At 38.9% G+C, this 27,007-nt stretch overlaps 1 protein-coding gene across 1 annotated transcript in view; it reads right to left on the reverse strand.

Moving 5' to 3' along the window:
- MOB2 (MOB kinase activator 2) overlaps positions 1-27,007 on the reverse strand; it is a 139,886-nt gene that overhangs the window by 68,645 nt on the left and 44,234 nt on the right. The window lies entirely within an intron of this gene.

Below are 27,007 nucleotides of genomic sequence, written 5' to 3' on the forward strand. Positions count from 1 at the left end.
AAAGCTGCTTAAGTAGATTTAGAATAAGTGAGTTTAATGTTAATCAAAGAGTAAAAAAAATATTTCAAAAGTCCTGATTTAACTTTTTTTTTAAAAAAAATAGTTTTATAATAAATATTTACGCTATTTATTTGTAAGTTGAACTATCAACAAAAGGCAGAGAGTTAAGCATGCTTAACTACATGTTGGATTGTGGGCAACATTCTTAAATGTCCCAAAATATAAGGCTGCTGCTCCCAAAAATCCATGTTTATAACATTACGTGCATTTTTTTATTTTTTATTTTAGAAAGGAGGAGCAGAAGAATCTGCTGTTTATTTTCCCCTCCTTCTATAGCAAAGTTATAATCAGGTGATTGTGCATAAGCACATTTGCCCAAATACAGGAAGCGACTGCACAGCTTGCCAATTTGCTCCACCCAAGTGCTCCAGTTGGTATAAAAAGCACTGCTGCAAAATATAGTCCCTGACATAATCCAGAAGGAGGAAAGTTTGGCGGTACTATGGGAAAAGAGCAGTAAGGCCACATTTTAAAAGGGAGAGTAAATCACTTCAGCTTATTGGAATGAAAAGTACTTACAATATGTTTTACCTTTCAAGGTTTTTAGAAATATAATGAAATGCTGTAATAAATCTGAGGTCATTCCAACATCATTAGGCAAACATATAACAATCAACTCTGTAATATCTTAAAGACATTGATTGTATCTTTTAATTTCACCATACTTTCATCAGTTGCATCTGTTGCATGACATATAGCTTTGAGGCACAAATATGTATGTGTTCACATACGGAGCAAAACCAAAGGTAAGCAGACATAATAATAATTAACTTATTAACAATAGCCATTCACAAAATAGATGCATGATGTGACATAGGCAAGAAAAAAGCAGGGTGTGTGTGTGTGTGTGTGTATGTATATATATATATATATATATATATATATATATATATATATATATATATATATATATATATATATATATATATATATATATAGGTCTTTGGTTGTTCGGGTTTTCTCCCGTGTAAAATTGGAAATGTCTTGGCGACGTTTCGACGAAGTCTCATTAGACTGAGCACAACCAAGCCCCCACCAACACACGACAACCCCACAGCCAATCAGAGCACAGAAAACCCCCATCCAATCAGAGCACAGCCAAGCTCCCACCCAATCAGTTCAAAACCCACTAGCAGTTAAAGGAAGAAACAGCTGCGATCACACATTGCTCCCAGAAGCACGAAGCTGAAGCCTGAAGATGACAGATGAAGCGTCGCCAAGACATTTCCAATTTTACGGAGAAAACCGAACAACCAAAGACCTATATACAAACACCGTGAAAACCTCAGAAAACAAATATATATATATATATATATATATATATATATACATACATATATATATATGTATGTATGTATGTTTGTTTTCTGAGGTTTTCGCGGTGTTTGTATGTAGGTCTTTGGTTATTCGGTTTTCTCCCAGAAATTGAAGTGTCTTGGCGACGTTCGGCAAGTCTCATTCGTCATCTTCAGGCTTCAGCTTCAGGCTTCTGGGAGCAATGTGATTGCAGCTGTTTCTTCCTTTAACTGCTAGTGGGGTTTGAACTGATTGGGTGGGAGCTATTGTGCTCTGATTGATGGGGGTTTTTTATGTTCTGATTGGCTGGGGGTGCGTCCTGTTTGGGTGGGGGCTTGGTTGTGCTCAGACTAGTCTGAGTTGCAGGGGGCTTTGAGCTGGTGAGCTGCACTGCTGCTGTTTGGCTTCGTGGTCGTGGTCGTGCTACATCTTCGTAGTGGTAGTAGTCAGTCTGCTGCATGTATGGATTGGAGGGGTTTGAAATGGCTAATGTTGCAGCTGCGGTCTGGCTTCTGGTCCTTGGTCGTGCTTCCTGATCAGTGTGGGTTTGGGTCTGCTTTCTGGGTGGATGTGTGGTGGTGACATCCTGTGTGAACCTCGTGAGTGTGGGTCTGGTGTCATTCCTCGTGTTAAGGACTCGTTTGTCAATAAGGGCGGGTTTCCAAATGGCTGGTAGGCGGGAGGTATCATCTCGTTTGTTCATGCTGTGTGGGCGTTTTTCTATCTCAATGGCTTCTCTGATTATTCTGTTGTTAAAGTGTTCAGTTTTGGCGATAGTTCTGGTCTTTTTAAAATCAATATCATGTCCTGTGGCTTTAAGGTGTTGGACCAGGGAAGAAGTTGGTTCCTCTTTTTTGACTGAGTTATTAAACTGAGTTATAAAACCCAAGACAGAGAACAAGAAAACGGCACAGCCCTCCTTCCATATATAAAAGGCACCACAGACAAAATCAGCAAGATCCTCTACAAACATAACATCAAGACAGCATTCTGCACAAACCAAAAAATATCCACCATCCTAAGAAACCCCAAAGACAAAATTGAGTTAGAAAATCAAGGAGTATATGAAATCCCATGCACCGCCTGCCCCACCACATACATCGGACAAACCAACAGAAGAATAAGTGCACGCATTGAAGAACACAAGAACTCAGTCAAAAAAGAGTTTTTGATTACATATTAAAATGAATACTCGCTGCTATGTAGAATCCTGAAGGCTCAGTTTGATTTTATTTCCAAGTATAAGGTTAACTAAAAGTGGAATCTCTTTTCAGTCAAGTTCAGCTCCTGATGACTACATAGATATATCTGGGCAGTTTTCTTGCCAATGCTATGGAAGTGGTTCATCATTGCTTACTTCTGGTATGGGAATTTCCTAGTTGTCTCAGTTCCTAAATCGGCCTAACTTTGCTTCGCTTCTAAATCTAACAAGACCAGCTACTTGCCAAGGCAAAATATAACAGCAGATGTCAACTGCACATTCATATAGCTTCGTTAATTGCAGTTCTTTTACATGTCATTCTGCTATTCTGTTACTAACATTCTGTATACATCTTCAACTAATGAGCCACTCACTAGAAGTCAGCCTGCATTAGAACTGGACTTCCATTATTTAAATTATTCATAGAAGTCATCAGGTGTGTCTTAGTACTTTAGCCCTAACCAGGCAATCCAGATGACAACAACAGCAACAAGAAAAGCAGGTAACTCTGGTGGCAAATCCTGTTCTATCTAATACAGGCTAACTGCTAACAAATGCAACAAAATGCCTAAGATTTACCAATGACTTTAAGCAGTCAAAAAACTGCTGTGGGAAGGACGAACTTTGAAAGGTTCGGATTCTATCTTTTATGGATTTTGATTTTCTTACGTGTCTACCTTGTTTAAAACTTATTTTTGAAAAAACTCAAGAGATTAAATAAATCTATATGATGAAAATGATTTCCAGATTACAGATGCACCTCCTGTGTTGGATCCCCTCAACAAGCTCCTTCTTTCAGATGTGAGCATCTGCTCCACCAACCAGATGCTCCTATGTATTAAGGAGGAAACTATTTCCATTTCCCCCTGTAGTTCCCAGCATTACCTCTAGTGATATTTCAGAAGATCCTATAGCTCTTTAGAGCAGATTCTTATAGCCCTTCCTGTACATGGTATAGATTAACAAAAATAGCTCCCTATTCTACTGATTGTCTGAAAAATGAATCAAGTTTTTAAAATCAAGTCCCAAATAGATGGTTCATAATATCTTTCTAACTAAGTCTAGGTCAAAAGTGAGAGGCATTATGTTCATCCTCCAGGGCTGATCTCAGCTGGTGTTGATAGAAGTGGAAAGGCCTAAGAACCACCTATTGTAGAATTCCACAGGGCTTCACATTCTCTCCACTTCTTTTCCACAGACTCTTGGGTGAGGGTAGTACAGGGTCAGGTGTCATAAATGTGATACCCCACCTTTATATCTCATTCTCTGTCTGCCACGGAAATCCAGGCTCAGTGCCTGGAGGTTGTGAGGATCTAGATGAGAAGGATCAGGCTTAAGCTGATCCTGAGCAAAACCAAATGGCTTCCAATTCTAGAATCTTCCATTTCCAGGAACTAAACAGCTCTATTTCTTAACAGGCTGGCAGGCAGAACTCATGTATAATTTGGTGATCCTTCTTGGCTCTGTTCAATGAGCAGGTAAAAGCTGTGGCTATTAGTCACCTCCCATCTTATATGCCAATTTGATACTTTATATACTCACACCTTAGTCACCTCCCATCTGAACCCCTCCAGTATGAAGTGTTTTATGATATTGATATTTTTTTTCTGGCAACTGTGAGCCACGTAGCATCATTGTGTGAGATAGGTAGTCACAAGAATCAGAATGATTGCCCTTGTTACTAATATTTATTTGTAAATATCTAAATTCTGCTTTTCTAAACATAGAGCCCTGATAAAAAGTGTAGCAAATTTGCATAAGAAATGGTCAGCTTGCTTTCTAACTTGAATTCTTTCTATTCAACATAGCCATGTAAACAAGCATGTGGGTTTCCAGATTTTACCCCACTACCTTATAAATAGCAATATGACTAACTGTATCTAATTATCAAAACTAGTAACATACATTATGTCATTTTGCTTTTAGGTTTTATAACAGTCAAAAATATTTGAACTGGGCTTCTGGTTTGGCTCCGCTTCGTTGATGGCAGTCTTTTTTAAACTGCTAACCCCGTAGTCTGTAGAGTTGCCAGGACAGCGTCAGTCAGCTGTCCGGCAGCTTGTAAATCTCCCCCTCGGGCAAAGAGGGAGAGATGAGCATTCAGGCCAGAGAAGCTGAGCCACCCAGAGAAGCCCCAGAAAAGTTTCTGGAGGCTTGAGGGGAGTGCTCCTTCCAAAGCCTGAAAAAAGCTCCAGACTCGGAGGGCATCTGCCTTTTGGCAGGAAAAAATGTAGCGTCCAATCTCCGCAGCAGAAATTGATTTGTGATGGATTGTAACGGGGACAGAGCAGAAACTGGAGTTCTAGCATTTGTTTGTAAGAAGACTGCAAGCCCCTAATAGAGGATACATTTGTTGTGAAGATAGGAGAGAAGAATGCAAATGGCATTTGGTGGAATGCAAGCAAATGGCGATTTGTGCATTGGAAACGAAAGTTAAGGAAATGCTTATTAACAGCTAGTGTGGAACTAGGAGATATATAAGAAGATACTGACTAAATGGAAGAAATGAGAATTTTATGATTTATATTTCTTCTTCTTCTTTGGGATTATAGTGATTTAGAAGAAAAGTTTTTTGAATCTTTCCTTTTTAACCCCTTTTTGTCCTCTGTTACTGGGTAGGTTATATATTTTAAAAAATGGCTTTTAAGCAAATAGTACCAAAAGCCACTAAAAACTTTGAAATTTCTTCAGTTCAGATATGAAAATTAAAAGAAGAAATTAAAGAAGAATTAAGAAATTTTTTACAGGCGTTTCTGGAGACTCGTTTTTCAGAAATAGATCAAAAATTTGATGAAATAGAGAAAGAGATGTTGGATTTTAAGAAAATGGTGGAAGAGCAGAAGAGGGAAATGAAAATGGTAAAGGATGCAATTGCGCAAATATTAAGCTCTTGTATTCAGATGGAGGATAGTTTGGAAGAAATTAATAAAGCTAATTTAGAGTTTCAAAGGAAAATAGAGGAAATTCAAAAGAATCAAAACAATTGGAACTTAGATAATAGGATGGAAGATATACAGGCAAAGGTAGATAGGGCAGATGAAGGAAGAGTAATATTACAAAATAGATTAATGGAATATGCTATAAGGGTGAGGGGGTTGAGGGAAAGTAGGAAGGAAAATTTAAAAGACATTTTTATGCAAGCTTTTGCTCAGATAAAGGGTGTGGAGCCAGAAGACTTTGAGATTACTATTGAAAGAATTTATCGTGTTAATTCTTGGTGGGCAAGACAAAATAGATTACCGAGGGATGTGGTTATTTATTTTACAACTAAAAAGGTTAGGTATGAAATCTTGCAAGCCTTTTATAAAAATAAATTTCAAATATTGGGACAAGATATAAAAATGATGAAGGAAATTCCTCCTAAAATGTTAAAAAAGAGAAGAGAATTTGCTTTTTTAGTGGATGAGTTTAAGAAACATCAGATATATTTTAGATGGGAAGTTCCAATGGGTTTGTCAGTGAATTTTAGAGGTAGAAAGTATTTTCTTAGTACAGTTATGAAAGCAAGACATTTCTATATTAACGTTTTAAAGAGTGGGAATCCTTTGTTGTTAGATGCTAAGTTAACTGGTTTGGAGATGATGGAAAATAGAATAGGAGAGGGGGGGAATGTTTAAGATGTGAATATGATGATTATGGTTAATTTCTAGAATTGATTTGTTTAGGATATAAATTATAGGATTTATATCCTATATATTATATTCTGTTATTTGTTATTTGTAAGGTATAACCCTATGGGATGATATTATTTAATTGTGAAGGATGGAAAGTAAAATTTATGAATTTAGATAATGTTGTGGATGTAATGATGTTAATTGTTTACTGTTATATTGTGGATGTAACTTAAATATTTATTCGTTTTAATTGATACATTTATAGACAGTAAAAGTTATGAAGTTAAGTTGGAAATATTGTATCTAAGAGACTTTACTCGTAATGATATTTGACTGATGGAGTAATATTGGAAGATCGGACAATAAATGTTATGACAATGGAAGAAATATATAAGTGATGAAAATTTGAGCTCGAGAAGATGGACTGTAATTTAAGAAATGGACTTATGAAATTTGAAGGAATATACAAGTGAAGAAAATTTGAATTTGAGAAGATGGACTAATTTTAAAAATGGACTGTAAGAAGAAGTAATATGTGAAGGGATGATTGTATTGGTATTGTTCTTTTTCTTTTTTATTATTCTTTCTTATCTCTTTATTTTTATTGTGAGGGGATTTAAAGTTTTAGAGAGGGGTGGGAGTTTATGTATATTTTGTATACTTTAGCTTGTGATTGTTGGTCATACTATCCGGTATTTGCTCTGGGAAGTCCGGGGGGGGGGGGAGGGGGGAAAGGGGGGAAAATGATACATGGATTGGTTATTAATGTACAGTAATGATTGAAGATATGAAATTAAAATTTGAAATGATATTGGGGCTGCCCAACTGCCATTTCAGAAAGAAAGGGAGAGTAGAAGGAGTAGAAGGAGGGAAGAAGGGGGGAAGAAAGTAGGTAGGAAAGAGTTGAGAAGGAGGAGGGGAATAAGAAGGTTAGAAAGGGTGGAAGAAGGGAGGAGTGGAGAAGGAGGAGAGGAAGTAATAAAGTGAAGGAGATGAAGGAGGGGAAAGTAGTAGAGGGTAGAGGGAAGTGGTGAAGAAAGGAAGTGGCAGTCGTGCAGGCCCGAATCAGCAATAAATAAAAATTAATGATTAATGATGGATAACAGACTGTACATAAATATGATGTTGGAAAATGGAAATAAAAATTTTTTTATATAAAAAAAATATTTGAACTATAACTGTAACATTAGCCACCCACCAATACATAATGACCTTATTTTCATTAACTCTAAACAATAAATTAATACTATGTACAGAAAGAAGCAAAAGAGAGTTTATTTCAATCCCAAGGTTTCTGGACTCCACAGAAATTCTGGGCATATAATAATTTATTTATTTATTTTTTAAAAGTAGATATTAAAAATCAAAAGAAAAAGAATATAGCTGACCAGAAGACAGAACTAACAAACAAAGGACTTAGACACCACCCAGCCCAATACCTGGAAGAACAACCAGATTTTTAATAATTTGCAGAAATTCAGTAGAGTGGGTGCAGAATGGATTCCCAAGGAAATATTATTCTACAGGATAGAAGTCATCAGTGAGAATCAATAGTTCCTGGTAAAGATGAAAATGCTTAATTTACAAAATCTGGAGTGTGCCCACTGAAACCATCCTAACTGGAGGAAGGAACATAAAGGAGACATGTAGTCCCTAAAGTAGCCAGATCTTATTTTATAAAGGACTTTATAGGTGATAACCAACACCTTAAATTTCACCCAGAAGCCAATGGCAGCCAGTGCAGCTCACAAAGAGATATGGACCAATGCACATACCATGGTACATTCATCACTACCTGTGGCGCTGCATTTTGGACTACAAGTAGCTTCCAAGGATTTATTAATTAAATTTACATGCTGGCCATCTCCCTTTCTAAGCAACTCTGGTAGTTTTCAAGAGCAACCCCTTGTAGAGTACACTGCACCAGTAATTTAATTTAGAAGTGATCAAGACATAAGTGCTGTTTTAGGGGGCCTTCCAGGCCAGGAATGGTTGCAACGGGCACAGATAAACTGTGTAAAGACACTCTTGGGTAGTAGCTGATACCTCCTCTTCAAGCAGGAGGTGTTGAAGCCAAGAGAACCCCCGAACTGTGCATTAGATTTGCACAGGGAAGCACAACATCCCCTACCACAAAAAAGAAGCTTTCCCAGAACCAGACACCAAATAAACACATCATGCCAGAACTGAACTTCATGCAGCCCCATACAACCATACATATCCTTCAGGCAGTGAATCAGGATTTTATCAGCATCACTTGCATGGTCTGAGGTTGTGACGTATAATTGGTGTCATCACAGTCAAGCAGCACGGGAGAGTTAAGTCCCATGGCATCCCATAAGTAAGAGACTGTGGGTGTGAGCTGTCACTCCATCAATGCTGATTGAAAGAAGCCACAGAGAAAGGAGAACCATTACAAAGTCAACCCCTATGGATACTGATGGTACTGAAAGCTGCTGACAGATCAAGGATGGACATACTATTCCATCCTTTATTTGCTACAGGATATCAATGACATAAAGTGCTAAGTTTTAATTAAAGCCCTGCGTAATGTTAAAGAAGAATAAGGCAAAATTCAGGTTTTTACTTATTACTGTACAGATTTTGTTATGTTTAACCAAAGTAACTGTGTGCAGAATAAATCAGCTAAACAGTTATATTGTTTATATTTAAAAAATATGAAAATTGTTAAGGTAAATTATGTACTTTTATTGGAAAAAGAATTAGCTTCCTTAACATGGTCAGTATTTCTTTTATAAAACCATGAAATATTACAAATTGAAAATTTCAAAAAGTAAATATGAACTGGAGGGGGGGAGTCAATTTCTACTGATGAAATGTATAATTGGTCTCACTCTCTTTCACTGGCATCCCTTTCATGCATCTGTCATACTTCTTCTACAGCATAGGTTCCCATTGTGAGTAGTATTGGTAACAAACGTAGAATATTCAGTGTGCCATGAGCACTTTTTCAAAATGTCAGTGAGCAGTCACAAAACAGTCATTTAGTAGAATCCAAACTACTAAAATTCTATCTGTAATTATATACTTCGGTTTCCCAAGATGTTCTCCATTTCAGTGTACATTTGACTTATGCCTGGCCAGCCTTATCTGGGACCCATAGGCATAACCAGAAATACATGTTATCCTTGAAAATGATATTTTGCTTACCCTTTTCTTTTCTTTAAAGAATCTGAAAAATAAAATGAAGATCAGGAAGCCTCCTAGGTGACAATGTGCATGTTGGACAGAATGCTAGGAGCAACACTGGGGATCCCAGCTCAAGAGATTTCCCCAATCCTTTGATGCATATTTAGAGAGGGAATCTGTAGGATGCATCCAATCCATTGACAAACATACATAATTAAACATCATCAACTAAAGAATCTCCCATACTAAGGAGAGAAATAATAGAAACAGTATGGAGATGTTCAGCTTTTTCATAACATCACCCTCTTGCATCAAGAGAAGTTAACAAGAGCATGCTTTTATTTTTATTTACTCAATATTTTGTGTTTCTTGATCTGTGTGGCAATCAAACAGTAATGCAAATTTTTTTTTCAATTTTTCAGTTTAAAATATCAACAACTACACTTATGTAATTAAATAAATATTCTAAATGGATGAATAGAAACCAAGATCTGAACATCAGTGTATTACAAAACACAAGCTTTTTTTCATGTACAGTTAGTTTTCATCTGTAAGTCACATCTCAGTCCTCCATTTTATGTGATCTATGTGTCTGATTTTTTTAAAAACTTGTTTTTCAGGATTTCCCACGTTTTAAGTCACAAAGCCAGGCACACAGATGGAAGGTGATCCAATATTGAAGGAAGCAGTTTGGAAAAGCACTTCCTCTCTTTACACAGTTGCCAAATAGCTTATCTCAACTTGTCAGCAAAACCTCAGAGGGGCTATTGAGAAATAACACATTTATTGCCAAATATCCATTCTTTTATCTATCACTAATGACACAATTTGCAACAAATGTTGATGAAAGTCCACAACAGACACACAACTTCACAATATGTTATATATTAACAATTGATCCCATCCAAGCTTACAATAAATCACAGACATATTATAGTAGGAACTGTTTACCTTATCGAATTCTGGAAACTTCTTCATCCAAAGTATAATCTTAAAAAGGCTTCTAGATGGTAACAAAAATTATTGAAAAGGTAACAAATAAAGTTGTCATACAATATTGTCCTAATGATAACAACCAATTGTTTCAATTTAGATCTGGCATCAGGGCTACTATGATTAATTATTGTATTAACCAACCTGATTCAAAAAAATAAAAAATAAAAAGGCATCTGCATAGGACTGAAGCTGTGACAGGAATGCACACACAATGAATATGCATACACTGTCTTCTGAGGTGCCATCCAGTTTACACAATATTCTAAAATGTCTTCTGGCTACCATTAACTATGCGAATGCCATGAACCATATTACATTAAAGGATTACCGTATATACTCGAGTATAAGCCGACCCGAATATAAGCCGAGGCACCTAATTTTACCACAAAAAACTGGGAAAAACTATTGACTCGAGTATAAGCCGAGGGTGGGAAATGAGGCAGCTACTGGTCAATGTAAAAAATAAAGATAGAGCCAAGTAAAATAACATGAATATTTATTTGAACGAAAAACAATAAAAGTGCAAAAGGGGGAAGGAAGATTCCCAGCTCTAAACAAAGGGAAATCCCGGAATGCCAGCGCGAAAGGCGGTGCTCGCGTTCCTCCTCCCTTGCTCAAAAGCCCCAACATGATATTGGAATTGGATGCCATTATATACCTGCTGAGGGGATAATTTGAATAACTTGAAAGATATAAAAGCTCTAAACATATTTGTTTAAAAATCTAAAATCTATACTTAAAATAAATGAATATAAAGTAATAAAGTTCTTTAAAGTTGTAATTCACTTTGCTGCTGAAAAAGAAAGGAAGCTTAACACCTTAAATGGTATTTATTAACTGAAATATCATCAAATCAAATATATAATGAGGTATATTATAATGACCTTTGTTTTCAGAAAGAAGCATGATGGAAGTTTTTCAATAAAGGGGGAAATATAGAAAAACTTAGTGTCATGCTCATATATCATCTTTACAGATGTTGTTAACACTATACTATGGCAGCATATGATGGTACAATGTTTCAATCAATTTCAGGATGAAAACTCATCAATGAGGAGGAGGAGTATAATTTATTAACCTTGTATGATATCAGTTTCTCAAGGACTCTAGAAGGACCCGAGGAAGAAATCTCTGCCCCTCCCACTTTCCCTTTCCAACCCAGCCTTCCAAGGGGACCCGAGAGGAAGAAATCTCTGCCCCTCCCACTTTCCCTTTCCAACCCAGCCTTCCAAGGGGACCTTTGAGGAGAAATCTCTGCCCCTCCCACTTTCCCTTTCCAAGGCAGCCTTCCAAGAGGACCTCTCGAAAAGAGCGAAAGCTTTCTCCTGGCCGTTTACCACCACCATACCCTCCACGCCCGGCCATCCTAGGCTGGGTTAGAAACAAGGAGGGGAAGTTCAAGGACCACATCGATGGCACGAGCTCAGATTGCCGGCTGGGGATGATGGGCGCTGCAGTGCGATCTCGGGAGAGACTAGGGGGGAAGAAAGAATGACTGTTTCCCCACACCCTAGGATTGGGGAAAACATTGACACCCCTTAGTTGCGGGAGAAGGGTTGCGCTCAAAGCGGTCGCCCATCCATCAATCCATCCTTCCTTCCTTCCTTCCATCCATCCATCCATCCTTTTTTTTTTCCCCAGCGAGCGGTGCGTGTGTGTGACATGCAAGCAAGACGTCTCACGGGGCATGTGAACTGGGTATGTCTAGTTTAGGGGTGACATGATAGGAACATTCCAATATCTCAGGGCTGCCACAAAGAAGGGGGAATCAAACTATTCTCCAAAGCACCTGAGGGCAGGACAAGAAGCATGGGTGGAAACTAATCAAGGAGAGAAGCAACCTAGAACTAAGGAGAAATTTCCTGACAGTTAGAACAATTAACCAGTGGAACAACTTGCCTCCAGAAGTTGTGAATGCTCTAACACTGGAAGTTTTTAAGAAGATATTGGATAAGCATTTGAAGTGGTATAAGGTTTCCTGCGTAAGCAGGGGTTAGACTAGAAGACCTCCAAGGTCCCTTCCAACTCTATTATTCTGTTTTTTTGTTCTGTTTTCTTTCTAATCTATCTATCTATCTATCTATCTATCTATCTATCTATCTATCTATCTATCTATCTATCTATCTATCTATCTATCTAATTAGCTAGCTAGCTAGCTATCATTATCTCGCTTCAAAAGACAAAACTTAAACACGAAGTTGTAGCTGAATAGCCCTACATAATTTAGCTTTTTCCAAGCTGGTGATTTCCAAAGGCTTTGAAATGCGACTTTCCTCATCCTCTGCCAGGATAAGCTGATGTGCTCAGAAGGCTGGGAATGGTGGCATTTCCCTACATTTCTTGTGGGCAGAAGGTGGACCCCTATGTTTCCTTGAAAACACCTCCCAATATTTATTAGAGTGACTTCTCTCCCCAGAAGAAAGGTGCGCTGTTTAACAATCCCGTCAGCTAAATCCTATCGAGTCAAAGGGGCCAGTCAATGGGGCTAGGATGAAATCTGGGTCACCAGGGACCCTTTTTTTGTGCCCGTTCCCCAACCAGGGCGGGCCAAGCAGCCGCTCTTTTAGCGGCTCTGGAATGGATGTTGAGGTAACCCGAAGAGGCAGCCTCTTTTCAACTCCCCCGCCCCTTTTTTTTAAACGCGTCCTGCCGGGCGGCGACAGGGACGCGGACACCAAAAGCGGCGCCCCGTTCTTCTCCGCTCTTTTATTTTATTTTAGTATTCAATCGGCAGCAGAAACTCGAGCCTTCTGGGGCGCCGGGAAAAGGAGCCGAGGAGCTGCAGCAACGTTGCAAGAGAGCAGAAAAGAGTGGGTGGGGGGAGAGAAGCAAAAAAGAAGAAGCAGCAGCAAGCTTTCCAGCCGACTTCGGTGTGGCGCGAGAATCCGATCCACCGCCTCCTTCCCCCGGCCGACAGGGCTGAACTGCCGCGCTGCACCACCACTTCCCAAAACAGATTTCCAGACTTGGAAGCAGCCCGCCACGAAAGGAGGAGGAGGAGGAGGAGGAAGCGAAGGCGAGCGCCGGCTGCTCCTGCTGCTGTTTCGCGCTCTCCGCCCCCTTCCAGCGCCTTGACGCAGAGCGAGAGAGAGTAGAGAATGGAACCGCGCCGTCCGACCGGCTGTGTGTGTGTTTGTGGTGGGGGTCTCGTCCCAGCCACCCACCAACTCACTCCCTTTCCCTCTTCGGAGCGTGGGCTGGTCTTAGAAGCCGCGCTGTCTCAGCGGGGCCGTCGCCTCCTCCTCTTCCTCCACGCTCGTTCCTCTTGCACGCCCCTCAACCCCCCCATCCCTCACCCTCTCCACGCGTGAAGGTCACCTCCTCCCTCTTCCAGGCGGCGGCGGCGGCGGCTCCGAGCGGAGCGCCACAGCCGGCAGCTCCGCTTCCCTCCCACCTTCCTCCTTGCTAAAGGGCCAAAGTCGGCTCCCCCGCCCGCGCGGGACCCGAGCCAAGCGGTCCCAGTCCAGCGAGCGGTGAAAGCGACATGCCAGCGCCGCTCCGCTTTCACCGTTCGGCTGGACTGGGACCGCTTGGCTGTCCGCAGTAACTCCCGCCAGGCTGTGCCGCGAAGAAACCATTTAAAAGCCCCGCCAGGGCTTTCTTCTCCTCCGTGCTTCAGAAGTTGGGCTTTTAAATGGTTTCTTCGCGGCACAGCCTGGCGGAGTTACTGCGGACCCGAGCCAAGCGGTCCCAGTCAGCGAGCGGTGAAAGCGACATGCCGAGCCCCGCTCCGCTTTCACCGTTCGGCTGGACTGCGACCGGCAGTAACTCCCGCCAGGCTGTGCCGCGAAGAAACCATTTAAAAGCCCAACTTCTGAAGCACGGAGGAGAAGAAAAGCCCTGGCGGGCTTTTAAATGGTTTCTTCGCGGCACAGCCTGGCGGAGTTACTGCGGACCCGAGCCAAGCGGTCCCAGTCAGCGAGCGGTGAAAGCGACATGCCAGCGCCGCTCCGCTTTCACCGTTCGGCTGGACTGGACCGCCCGTCCAGTAACTCCCGCCAGGCTGTGCCGCGAAGAAACCATTTAAAAGCCCAACTTCTGAAGCACGGAGGAGAAGAAAAGCCCTGGCGGGCTTTTAAATGGTTTCTTCGCGGCACAGCCTGGCGGAGTTACTGCGGACCCGAGCCAAGCGGTCCCAGTCCAGCGAGCGGTGAAAGCGGAGCGCGCTCGGCATGTCGCTTTCACCGTTCGGCTGGACTGGGACCGGCTTGGCTCAGGTCCGCGCGGCGAACTGCTCAGCCTTGGACAAATCCCGCCGGACGATCTCGCCGCCTCTGGCGTCTCCTGTGCGGGGTTCCCGAAGTACATCGAGACGTAGACTCGAGTATAAGCCGAGGGGGCGCTTTTCAGCACAAAAAACGTGCTGAAAAACTCGGCTTATACTCGAGTATATACGGTAAATAAAATAAGATAAAAAGACATCATCTGTGTTTCCAATAATCAAAATTAGGGTCAAATCTTGAGAATTTTGCTTGAAAGAATGAAAGACACTGCTATTTACCAAAGCCTACTACACAAAACAAAAATAAAACTTATTCCAACTCCCATACATAAAACTTATTCCAACATAATGTTGCTGAGTTTACTATATTATGGTTACTTAATTCTAAAAAAGAAGCAATCTAAATTATATGAGTAAGGTAATTACTCCTCCATTATATGAGTAATGTATGAAGTGCAATCTAAATCCCATTTGTCTACAACTTGGACTAACTCAACTAAATCTTTCCTTATTGAGATATTATATTACCAACTCTTAAAAAATTAAAAACATCAAGTTACTGTCCTAGGAAGATCAGGTAGCTGCAGTAACAGAAAAAGCAATTAATATTCCTGGTGGCCAAATGCAAGACTCTTCACAATCTAGATTTTATACATACAGTGTGCACACACCTAATTCATTCTCACAGATTTCAACAATTAACAGACTAAAAGTATTTTTAAAATTATGATCTGGAAGAAGAGATTAATAAGAGACATATAAAGCTCAATAGTGTGACAGTTGTATACCGAACATGTTATCTTTCCCACTGTTGTTGACTTCTGACAGAAATGGGACTTAAGACCAAAAAGGCACCTGAAGCTAACTGCTTATTATGTTGCCCTGTTTCTCTCATTCGAAAGTTAGGCTGTATTTAGTTATTTACAAATGATTATCCCCAGGAAGTCAGAAGACTTCAGTTTCAGGATTGCCATTTTAATTCTTCATAGAATTAAGGAGAAATTTCCTGACAGTTAGAACAATTAATAAGTGGAACGACTTGCCTTCAGAAGTTGTGAATGCTCCAACACTGGAAATTTTTAAGAAAATGTTGGATAACCATCTGACTGAGAGGGTATAGGGTTTCCTTCCTGGGCAGGGGGTTGGACTAGAAGGCCTCCAAGGTCCCTTCCAACTCTGATGTTATGTTATGTTCATACCAAAACTTGTTAAAATAAAGCAACTACTTTCTGCCAACAAAGAAAACAGTCTCTTGCCAGACAACTATGCTCTTTAACTCTCCAAAATACCCTCTATCATTTAGACTGCCCTGACATTCTTATTGTATCTGCCAGACACTGATATATGGGTCTCAGCAACAACATAACTAACAGAGCTCTCCAGAAACTTTTCTAAAATATGCCTCCCACTCAGTGCCTCCTCCACTGAAATTCCTTCACTCTCTAAGTCAAACATACAAAGTTTCTCTTAATAGGATAAAACAGATTTTATAAAAAGTTATCTAGAAAATGTTTATAACAAAGCAAATGTAAAAGTGGAAAAGCCTTTAAAAAAAAACAAAAAAACAAAGCCTTGAGGAATTTCTTAAAGCCTAGCATGAAATACAAAAAAAGGGGAGTTAATTCTGTAACCCTTGTCTGGATGCTCTAAATTCCAAAATGGCACAGATAACAGAAATGTATTATGACAGAATTTAGTCAGAAGTTTCTAAGAACCTGTTAGTATCTTCTTATATTTATCTGTCGCCTTCATGGATTACTGCCTTGTCGTGGCGAAGGGGCTTGCGTAGCTCAATGAAACTATGAGCTATGCCGTGCAGGGCCACCCAAGATGGACAGGTCATAGCAGAGAATTCTAACAAAAGTGATCCACTGGAGAAGGAAATGGCAACCCACTCCAGTATCTTTGCCATGAAAACCCCATGGACAATACCAAAAGGAAAAAAGATATGACGCCAGAAGATGAGCCTCTCAGGTCAAAAGGTGCCCAATATGCTACTGGGGAAAAGCAGATGGCTAGTACTAGTAGCGCCAGAAAGAGTGAAGCTAGGCTCCAGTAGTGTGTGGATCGAGAACTACCAGTAGTACAGGCAAGATTTCGAAGAGGCAGAGGAACTAGAGATCAAATTGCCAACATATGCTGGATCATGGAGAAAGCTAGGAGTTCCAGAAAAACATCTACTTCTGCTTCATTGACTATGCTAAAGCCTTTGATTGTGTGGATCACAACAAATTGTGGCAAGTTCTCAATGAGATGGTAGTACCAGACCATCTTATTTGTCTCTTGAGAAACCTATATGCGGGTTAAGAAGCAACAGTGAGAACTGTACACTGAACCAATGATTGGTTCAAAATTGGGAAAGGAGTTCGACAAGGCTGTATACTGTCACCCTGCCTATTTAACTTAAATGCAGAGCACATCATGAGAAAGGCAGGGCTAGATGAATCAAAGTTAGAATAAAGATTGCTGGGAGAAATATCAACAATCTCAAATATGCAGATGATACCACTTTAATGGCAGAAAGCAAAGATGAATTAAAGAGCCTCTTGATGTGGGTGAAGAAGGAGAGGGCAAAAGCTGGCTTAAAGCTTAACATTAAGAAAACTAAGATCATGGCATCCAGCCCCCTCAATTCCTGGCAAATAGATGGGGAAGAAATGGAGGTAGTGTGTATATATATGTGTGTGTATATATATGTGTGTGTGTGTATGTATATGTATGTATGTATGTATGTGTATATAAGTGTGTGTGTATGATGCAGTTTTCTTAAATGTCTAATGTCTATTATAAATAATATATTAACAGTACATTATTTACAATAATGTAAATATCATGCAAATAAAATATTATATATTAATTAGGACCACATATTATGGGAAAAAGCAAGCTCTTCCATAAAAGAAAAAAAAGCAAGAAATATATTTTTACCTGACTAAAAATTCCATAAATTTTAATTCACTAGTTCTAGTAAAGTTCCGGACAACTGCAGTTTTATATAATTCTTTGATAATTGAAGTTCCATCTTCAACACAGATGAGTTACTAGTACTGCAGAACTTACAATGCCATTTTCTGCATTCTGCAGAATGTCCTTTAATTTTGAAAAATGGCTTTGGCAACTCCACCTCTTCTCAGTTTTGAATAAACTCAAGTTCCCATGCTGTTCAGGTTTCCTTTCCACTGAACAAAAACAATTTATTTATTTGCTTGTTCAATAGGCGTAAGCATATTTTTAAGAACCTCTTCCACTAAAACTATTAATACGAAAATTTCAACTTTATAAAAGCTTACATTATTTTTGATACTTCTAAACTAATATAATGGGGGGGAGTAATATGGTATCATTTGCACCTAAATTCTCAGTGACAGAAAAGAACCTTCTTTTCTTTCCTTCCTACAAACCACTTTTGTAATTTAGGATGGCAAGTTTATCAGATTTTCTCAAACTCATATAACTTACCACTTTTACAAATAGGAATATTCTAATTTACTAGACACATGTCATACCGAGTGAAAACACCTGACTTTGGCTAAACTCGAAAGAACTGAGCTGGATCAGATCTGGTTAATACTTGGAGAGGAATTCACCAGGAAATTCCAGGACTGGAGTAGAATAGAAACAGACATCCTGACAAAGACAATAGACAGCCTTTCCATACTGTGATTATGAAAATAATACATGTCATAACAGTAACAGTAAATGATATAGTTACCAGGAATCAGACTTGATTGTGTGAGACTTTATCAAAGACATCTATGCATACAAAGCTGATACTAACAAAAATAATATAGTATTGTATAGGATAGGATAGGTTAATATTTCCATAGTTGGATCATTATCTTGAATTATGCCATAATAAGGTGTCTTTCATTTTGGTTCAGTTACTGTGTAAATTCAGTCATGTTGAATAAGCTCTATTTTATGGCCAGGCAATATTAATCAAATCATGATTAGAACAACCCAAAGTTAAAAACTATGGGAAACCAGTCATTCTGGTGATAAAGTATTACATCAGAGATTGAAACACATGAGTGTCTGATAGTTGCAACTATGACTTTCTGTAGGACCACAAGAAAATATCTGATGAAGCTCTCACATCAACAGGAGATCCACAAAAGACACACAGCCCCAGCAAAATGAGTTAAGGTCATACTACTGAATTTCAGCATCGTTACCAATTTCACCTGATTGTGGCGTAATTCAAGATATTGATCCAAATATTGAAATATTCTCCTATATTATACCTGCACAGTACTGTATTATTTTTGTTAGTTTCAGCTTTGTATGCATAGATGTCTTTGATAAAGTTTCACATAACCAAGTCTGATTCCTGGTAACGTGTAAAGGTGATGGGAGACCATTTGGGATCTATAAAGAGCTCATTTCTCTATTACACCTCTGCATTTTTTGTTGCTGAAGTTCTAAAAGTATCAGGGAAAGGATTTTTTAAATTTTTGTAGACTTTTTCTACAATCAAACACCTAAACAACTTTGTTTCAAAATAGAAAATATACTCCATCTTGTGGAGGATATATAAAATTGCAAGAAAAAAACCCTGCAAATATATTTTGCTTTAAAAATCCTGATTCCTGTCTTCAATATCTTTTATACAATATTGTTGCATGCTGAAGAAACTTGTTGTTAAAAATAACAGAATTACTTATGAAAAGAACTATGTTATGCTTTTAAGATATTTTAAAAGGTTATGCAAAGGTGTCAAGTGATTTTAATATTAGACCAACTTCTAAGATTTTTCTATACTATATCTGAATAATGAATTTAGTGAATGCTGCCCTCTAGTGCACACAAAATGCTAGAAAAGCAAGGAATTTAAATACTCTAAAAGATTCTTTACATAAAATATTGTTCAGGTTTGGACTATAACTGAATTTATTCTAAATACCTTATTTATGAGTAAATACTTAATATTCATTTGAGCAAATACTTAATGTTCATTTGCGCATCCTATATACCCAAGTGGGAAAATATTTTACTATCCCATTGTGATATGTACACTAGAAATTAAATTACAGAAGTTAAATCACCAAAAAGGGGGGAGAAACCCACATTGAAAAGTTTATCTATGGAAGCAAATTTCACAGAAAGAACTTATCATAAGCTATAATGTTTCAGACCTCTATTTTTACCTCAAAATCAGCTTTACATCATTTCTAATTTTAGTGAATCTAGTTTAAAATATGTTTTGAATTCCAGCCATTGTATCTGTTTTTAATAGAACCTCTAAATTTTGAGCAGTACAGTTGACAATTGGTGGTATTAATTAAGAACAGTAAAAACTTGAAATATTTTGAAATACTTAAAGTCACATGGGAACTAAGAAAAATAACATATATGTTAGTCATAAGTTATCAAGACATAAGATTATTAAATGAACGTACTTAACTAAATGAAATTCATGGCTCACTGACTTAAGAAAAACATTGTAGTTAACTTTGCTAATTGACATTTGGAGGTCCAACAAAGGAATTTAATTCATTAAGATTTTCTTAACTGGAAGTAATGAACAACTAAAAAAGTGGGGATAATAGCCAAAATAAAAGTCCTACTTGTAACAATTGTTCCCACCCTTCATTGAAGTCAATGCTTAACATAGGTTATTTTCTTACTTTGTATTCTTGCATTTTGATTGTATCTACCAATATATTGAAGTATTAATGGTATTTACTAATATACTATCTTGTTTCATTTCTAATTCACAAGAAAAAAAGACAGTTATACAAATATAGTTTAGAACCAAAATATCATATCAAGTAATGGAAAATGCTCATGTTTCTATTGCATAAATTGCATATTCTGTAAAAAAAACTTAGGGTGCATTTTGGAATATAAGCGTCCTTCTGTTGATTTTGAATATTTTTAGCAACATATATGCTAGCAGCCAAATGTCTAAGGAGACCTGAGTAGGATATAAGTGGAAAAGACCTTCCATTTATGTTATTCAGCAATTCCATTTATGTTATTCAACTTCTAATATTGAAGGCAAAGTATAGCTAACAATGACATTCCTATACTCCCTCTTTTAAATCAATCCATATTAGTGCAATTTGTGTTAGAAAATCCCTAAAGTTTATGCAAAGTGAAGTACTTGCTATTTTCTGTTCTGTTCTGTCACCAGGTTCTAATATTATTTATCTACACCATAAACAATTTGATAGAGCTCTATCATAACCTTTCTATTTACCATTAAGTAAAATAAAGTAAATATACTCTAGTTCCTATTATTTAGAAAGAGCATTGCCTTACCTGAATGCCTGTTCTGTTGAGTGGGGGGGGCAGCAGTCAGGAATGGTTTAATTCTGTCTGATGTCCTAGGATTGAGTCTGAAGCTGTTAAGCTTCTCCTCTTCCTCTTGCTTCCCAACTTTCTGACGAGGGAGATATGGCAGACTGACATGCTGAGTTGAAATGACATGATTAGTGCCCCCCCCAGGGCCAGGAGAAACAAGGTGGGGCTGACTGCTGCCCCCCCACTCAATAGAATGGGTGTTCAGGTAAGGCAACGCCCTTTCTCCTTGAGTGTGGGGCCAGCAGTCAGGAATGGGATATGCCAAAGCAGCGGTTCTAATGGGAGGGATCCGGCTAGTTCGAAGCCCCCAAGCACGTAGGACCCTTTGCAAGACCCAGCAGCCAAATGCCACATCCATGGAGGCATAGATGTCTAATTTATAATGGCGGATAAACGGGGAAGGAGAAGACCAGGTGGCAGCTATGCAGACCTCCTCTAAGGAAGCCTGAGTGGACCAGGCAGCCAAAGTAGCGGTGCTCCTGGTCGAGTGGGTCGTAAGCTGGCCGGGGGTGGGCAAGGCCTGAGACTCATAGGCCTTAGCAATAGTTGCCTGAAGCCAGCGCCCTATTGTGGAAGAAGTCACCTTGTAGCCGGCTGGAAGGATATGAGGAGACTCTCCGACCTCCTAAGGGTGGAGGTCCATTTAAGATAGATACGGAGAGCCCTCCGGACATCTAAGGTATGCTATGCCTATTCCAATCGGTGAGGATTAGGGAAAAAATTAGGCAACACCAGTTCTTGGGCCCTATGGAAGGGCATAATCTTAGATATGAAGGTAGGGTCTAATCGAAGGACAGGTGCCACTCCCCATGGTCCACTGGAGCCTTTGCAACGGGACGCAATAGTGAAGCCAATAGACTTTGCAGCGAATCTGGAGGCATTTAGAGTGGCCGAATATTCTAGGGCGGCCACAATCTTGTTTACGTCCTGTTGAGACCTGATATCAGAAATAGGTAGATGCTCTTGCAGTTGCTTTAGCCAAAGAAGAGACACCCTATTTACAGAAAGACATAGCTAAAGAGGCCTTAATGACCCACATAGCCGTTTGGTGAGCCTTGTTCAGAGAGTGTCCTAATCATTTAGCCTCTGGGCAGAGGCTCTTTTCTGGGGGCCCTCCCATTGGCTGGCAAAGAGCGGAAGAGCAGTCAACTGTTACGACAGAAGGGACGGCCCTTCCTGCCTCAGAAGAAACGCCTGGGTTTGCCTCTCTGAATGGGACCTCCCTGTCTATCTTGGGGTCTACCCTGTTGTTAAGGGAAATATCTTTGAGACTTCAGCCCGGAATAGTTGCCCTCCGAACCCCGAAAGGGCTGAAAGGAAGCAACCGGGTGAGGTTTGATTCTATGGGACACACTCAGGAGAAACCTGCGTTTATCCTTAGATTTGATTAGGAGGGGTTCCAAGGGCCCCCAGAACAGCTTGTTGCCCATGTACAGGGATGAAGCCAGCCTTCATTTATTCTTAAGTGTCTGACTGCCACTGACAGAGCCAAAGGAAGCCCTGTCAGGACCTAAGGGATGATAAGCGCGACCACTGGGATGTCCACTGTGGGGACCTGTAGGGTGGAAGACAGGTCCAATGCCAAATTATAGAGGCACCTGTCTAAAGTATTAGGGTTAGGCCCCAAAACGGGAGCACTGTCTCTATACCACATCCCTGAACAATCTAGGGGCTGGAACCTCCTCGGCCTCAAGGTGGGTTCCTCAAACAAGGGGATAGAGGGTTCTGCCACCTCTCCCGCAGGATCCGATGCCTGCTATGGACTGCATGGTGGTCTTAGCCTTGTGAAGGAGGGAGTGAAAGAGCTGAGGCTTGAACAAACCCACAAATGATGGCTGATCTGGTGACAATAGTCATAAAGATGAGTCAGTTGCCAAGCATCTGAATGTTGATCCCATTGACCTTGGGGATGCTGCAACAGTTGTGTAAAAATATGTCACTTTTTTTCAGAGCTGCTGTAACTTCAAACGATTACTAAAACAACTGTGGTCTGTATTAATTTTGTAATGACCAACAATAAGCAATATTCTAATTCTGACATTATAGATATGTATACAAGTAGAAAAAATGCATGCAAGCTATACAAAATCAAGATAGAAATTCCAGAATGAACCAGTGATTTTAATTCCTTTAAATAAAAGCTTTCTGGAACTCAGGGATACAGTGTGTAGAATCCTTGCACATATACATACACTTGTTTTATGTAACTGAGTGACTTTAAAGAAAGTTTATACATCTGAATCTTTTATTGTATTACATTTTGTTAGACTTAATTTTTGTACTGTAACTTTAAGAATGAAAGTCTCTTTTCCTTATCCGTTTTTTGACACAGAGTTATCTTGGGTTTTAGAAAAGGACATGCCTGCCTCCCATATTTTTCTTGTTTGTTTACCTACACAGATATGCAGATATAGGTTTGAAAAAGGAATGCCAGAGTTGTTAAAGAAAGCAAACCAGACGACTTAGTCCCGGGAAAGGAGAGAATAGGACAAAGAGACTCCAGATAACTCCACCCTGATTCTATTTGTATTAGAAGAAGAGAAAAACACTCTGGCAAGCTTTTAATATTCCATTATTATGTCTTGAAACATGTAGCAGTATTCCTGTAATCCTTGTGGTGTCTGTTTTCTGACATATGGAGCTCAACAGGCTAATACTAGCCTTGAATTGCCCTGCCTGCTTTTGCTGTTTTAATCCATCCTCGACCTTTTAAAAAAAATTGGGAAAAAAACACTTAATTTTTTAAAATAACTTTTAAAAATTAAAGTACAAAGAATGCAAACTAAGAAAAAAAATTAAAAAAAATATTCAGTACAGTTAGTCCTTGGAATGATGACTGATCACTTAAGGACCATTTGAAGTTACGACAGACCCCTCCAAAAACTACTTCTAGGCCTGTTTAAGTTATAGCAGCTGTAGTACCCCAGTCATTTGCCTTTATGACTGACCACAGGGACATTGCAGTGTCTCCCTACCTATCCCAACCACCCTACCCTGCCAGGTCCCTGCAAGGCTTGGATTGAATACATTGAAAAGATGAGCACTTTTATGATGAAATAGCACTGGATGAGGAATGGAGTGGCCTGCCTTTTTTCTCTCAATATAAGGTCCAGAGCTGTGGAGATTTTCAAAAACTTTGTGATGGGTGATGGGGAGTAGGCCCAATACCTACAGGCAACGAAAGGAGGGGAAGGCCTACAAAAACCTTGGGAAGGGGGAGGCCTCTGGGAACTTAAGTGGGAAGGAAACAGGGCCAAGAACTCTGAGGATCCTTGGGGTGGGCAGCGGAGCATAGGTTGTCTCAAGAGGTGGGGGAGGCTTTGGGAGACCTAAAGCAGGCAGGCTGGGCCTGTGCTAGGCCTCTCAGAGTTTCTTCCATCCCTGAGGCATCCTGTGCTCCATTTATTGACCGCAGCAGGGACAACAGGGGATGAGACTCATTAAAAGAGGCAATCTTGCTTAACAATGGTCACACTGTAAGGCCATAACAGGTAGGCTCCATTATGGTTGAAGGTCAAAGACTACCTGTAGTCACTGGTTTACCAATAAATTCACTACTGAAATATGAACAGTAGAAGATATCTCATATATTTCTGCTATACAGTAATAACACACATTGCTGCATCCTTTGATGCCTTTCTCAAAACAGATAGATCACACATATCTTTGACGTCTAAAATAGTATCAGTTTTCCAATTTCTTAATGCATCCTCAGTCTTATTAGATTTTCCCACTACCACTGAATAGATTATGTCTTTCAGATGAAGCTAAAGCATACAATCTGAAATTCTTCCTGTTCACACTTAAGGCCTTTGTTAAATGGCTATAACTCAACAGTGTGAACCACTGTATCTAGTACTGTTCTTAATTGCTATTAATAGGTCAACCTCCTGACAACTAAAGCTTATTAGATGTTCCCTCTGTGACTGTTTTAATGATTTCCCCTCCTTTGGTTGTATTGTCCTATTGACTTTAAGGTTTACCTGTCTGCAAGAATTATGTTTAAACCTGTATCAAAATGTGAGGGTTTAGTGAGAGAAAGAGGCTATTTTTCTCCTAATTCCAGGATTTGAAAAATGCCATTGCCTTTTACTTTGCCTGAGACTGCTGCTAACTTTGGACATCTGGTGTCTGCCTGTCTGTCTGTCTGTCTGTCTTTCTTTCTTTTTTTGCAATTTCAAAGTGTTTCAAGTTTACAAAATTTGTACACTATTACTTAAAGATTACACAAGACTTACTGAAAATGATAATATAATCAGTAGGCTGCCAGGAATATGTAAAGCACAGCTGCTATTCAAAGTTTTCAGGTGTGAACAAACTACGCTGAAAAATTGCCAACAAATACTTTTATTAATGATTTTGGATTGAATCTACGACTGGTATATAGAACTACAGAAGATTAAAATACTACCTTGCCTTGAATTCTAAGCAGGATCTACTCCCTCCAACTATGGAAGATAAAAATGATGTGCTGCCAATTAGGCTACTGAAATAAGCATCTACAAATTTAGGGGTAAAATCCAAATCTTCAGCTCTCACTAGCACTATGTACAAATCCATCTCAAGAAAAATGTATGAGCTTTTATATCAACACTGAGCAAAACGCAAAAGTTTTCATGCTGCCTCTCATTGTATTATGTGGAGCAGATACAGTTGGTAATATTGTAAAAGGCAGTTTTATTCATGCTGCATTGACTGGAAGAACCGAAGACCCAAGAAAAAATGTTCACTTAAATTTATTTCGCAACTTGCCTGGGAAATAACTGTATTCCCTAGTTTTAACTGTTAGAGAGAGCCACTGACATTTCATCAACTGTTACATTATCCCAGCTATGAAGAAATACTACTTCTGAGTAACTTGCAAGAATACACAATGTAATCGAATGTTGTAAAGTTTGTAATTTAGTTGTCATTCAAAAATGTTCAGTTAAACTATCAGTACCATCCAATGCAAACTGTAAACAATGCAATCTTTTCTTTTAATCAATTTTCTTTTCTTTTAATCAATTTTTATGAGATTCTGCCTCTGTAGGTAGCAGCCCTACCCCACCCTCCCTAAACTCTGTGTTGAGTAGTTGAGTAGGATGAGGATCTACTTGGGAATTCCAGACCCGTTGGCTAGACGGGAAAATCAAAAACATATTTGTATGATTGCCAAGAAAATAAATGAATACTAAGCAGTTTCTGGTCAGCGCCTATTTATATCCACAAAAGAGACAATTCTTAAGTAGCAGTATAGATAATTTTACATATCATGTCAGCATAATTTTCAGTGAAGAAGCAGTAAAGATAAAGGCAATTACAACTTCCACACATACCTAAGACTAACTCAAACAACAAATGAAATACATTAACATACTTTAACTCCAACATTTCACAGAGTTAATTTCTTTAATGCATTGTAACTATTACCTTGGCACTTTTGTTCTGTTAAAGAAAAATACTTTAAAAATTTAAGATGCGTCTGATTGCACTATATGCAGATAGAAAGAAAAGAGAGAAAAGCAAACAAGTTAACTTTTAATGAGATATAAAACTCTACAATAAAATTTCTCAAGCTGGGGATCAGGACCCTTCCACATACAACTTACTGGGAAAACTGAACAATTTTAGAAAGCCTGATTAGCCTGGAACTTTTCAAAGCTCCCAACCGAGATTAAAAAATAATTATTACATCTAAGTGGTATATTTATTTCTTGTTTAACTAATGAAATTATTTGTTCTGTTCAGGGGTGATCAAAGAACATTATCTATTGCTTAAGTGGGCATAGTACTACAAAGTTTAGAACTTCTACACAACAGTATGAATACTATAGTTCAAGAATTAAAAACCAAGTCGTAACAAATTACTGAAAACTTATTTCAAAGAAAGAAAAATACTGGTGAAGTATGTACATATGTATACATGTATATATGTATTAATTTATTTAATTATTTATCCTATTTCTTAACTGCCCATCACCCTATGAATTATGCACAACAACATAAATTATCTGAAACATAATTTATGTTGCTTTATATTAGTATTTTAAATCATTAAAGAAAGTAGATGAAATTATAATTAGTTTCCTCCTTGGTTTAAGCTATAGTTCCTTTATTGATCTGTTATGCTGCCTTAAAGATAAATCATCACTGCTAAGCACTATTTTTATATTTTCAATA

Source organism: Ahaetulla prasina, chromosome 1 (assembly GCF_028640845.1).
Source record: "Ahaetulla prasina isolate Xishuangbanna chromosome 1, ASM2864084v1, whole genome shotgun sequence".
Lineage (NCBI taxonomy): Eukaryota > Metazoa > Chordata > Lepidosauria > Squamata > Colubridae > Ahaetulla > Ahaetulla prasina.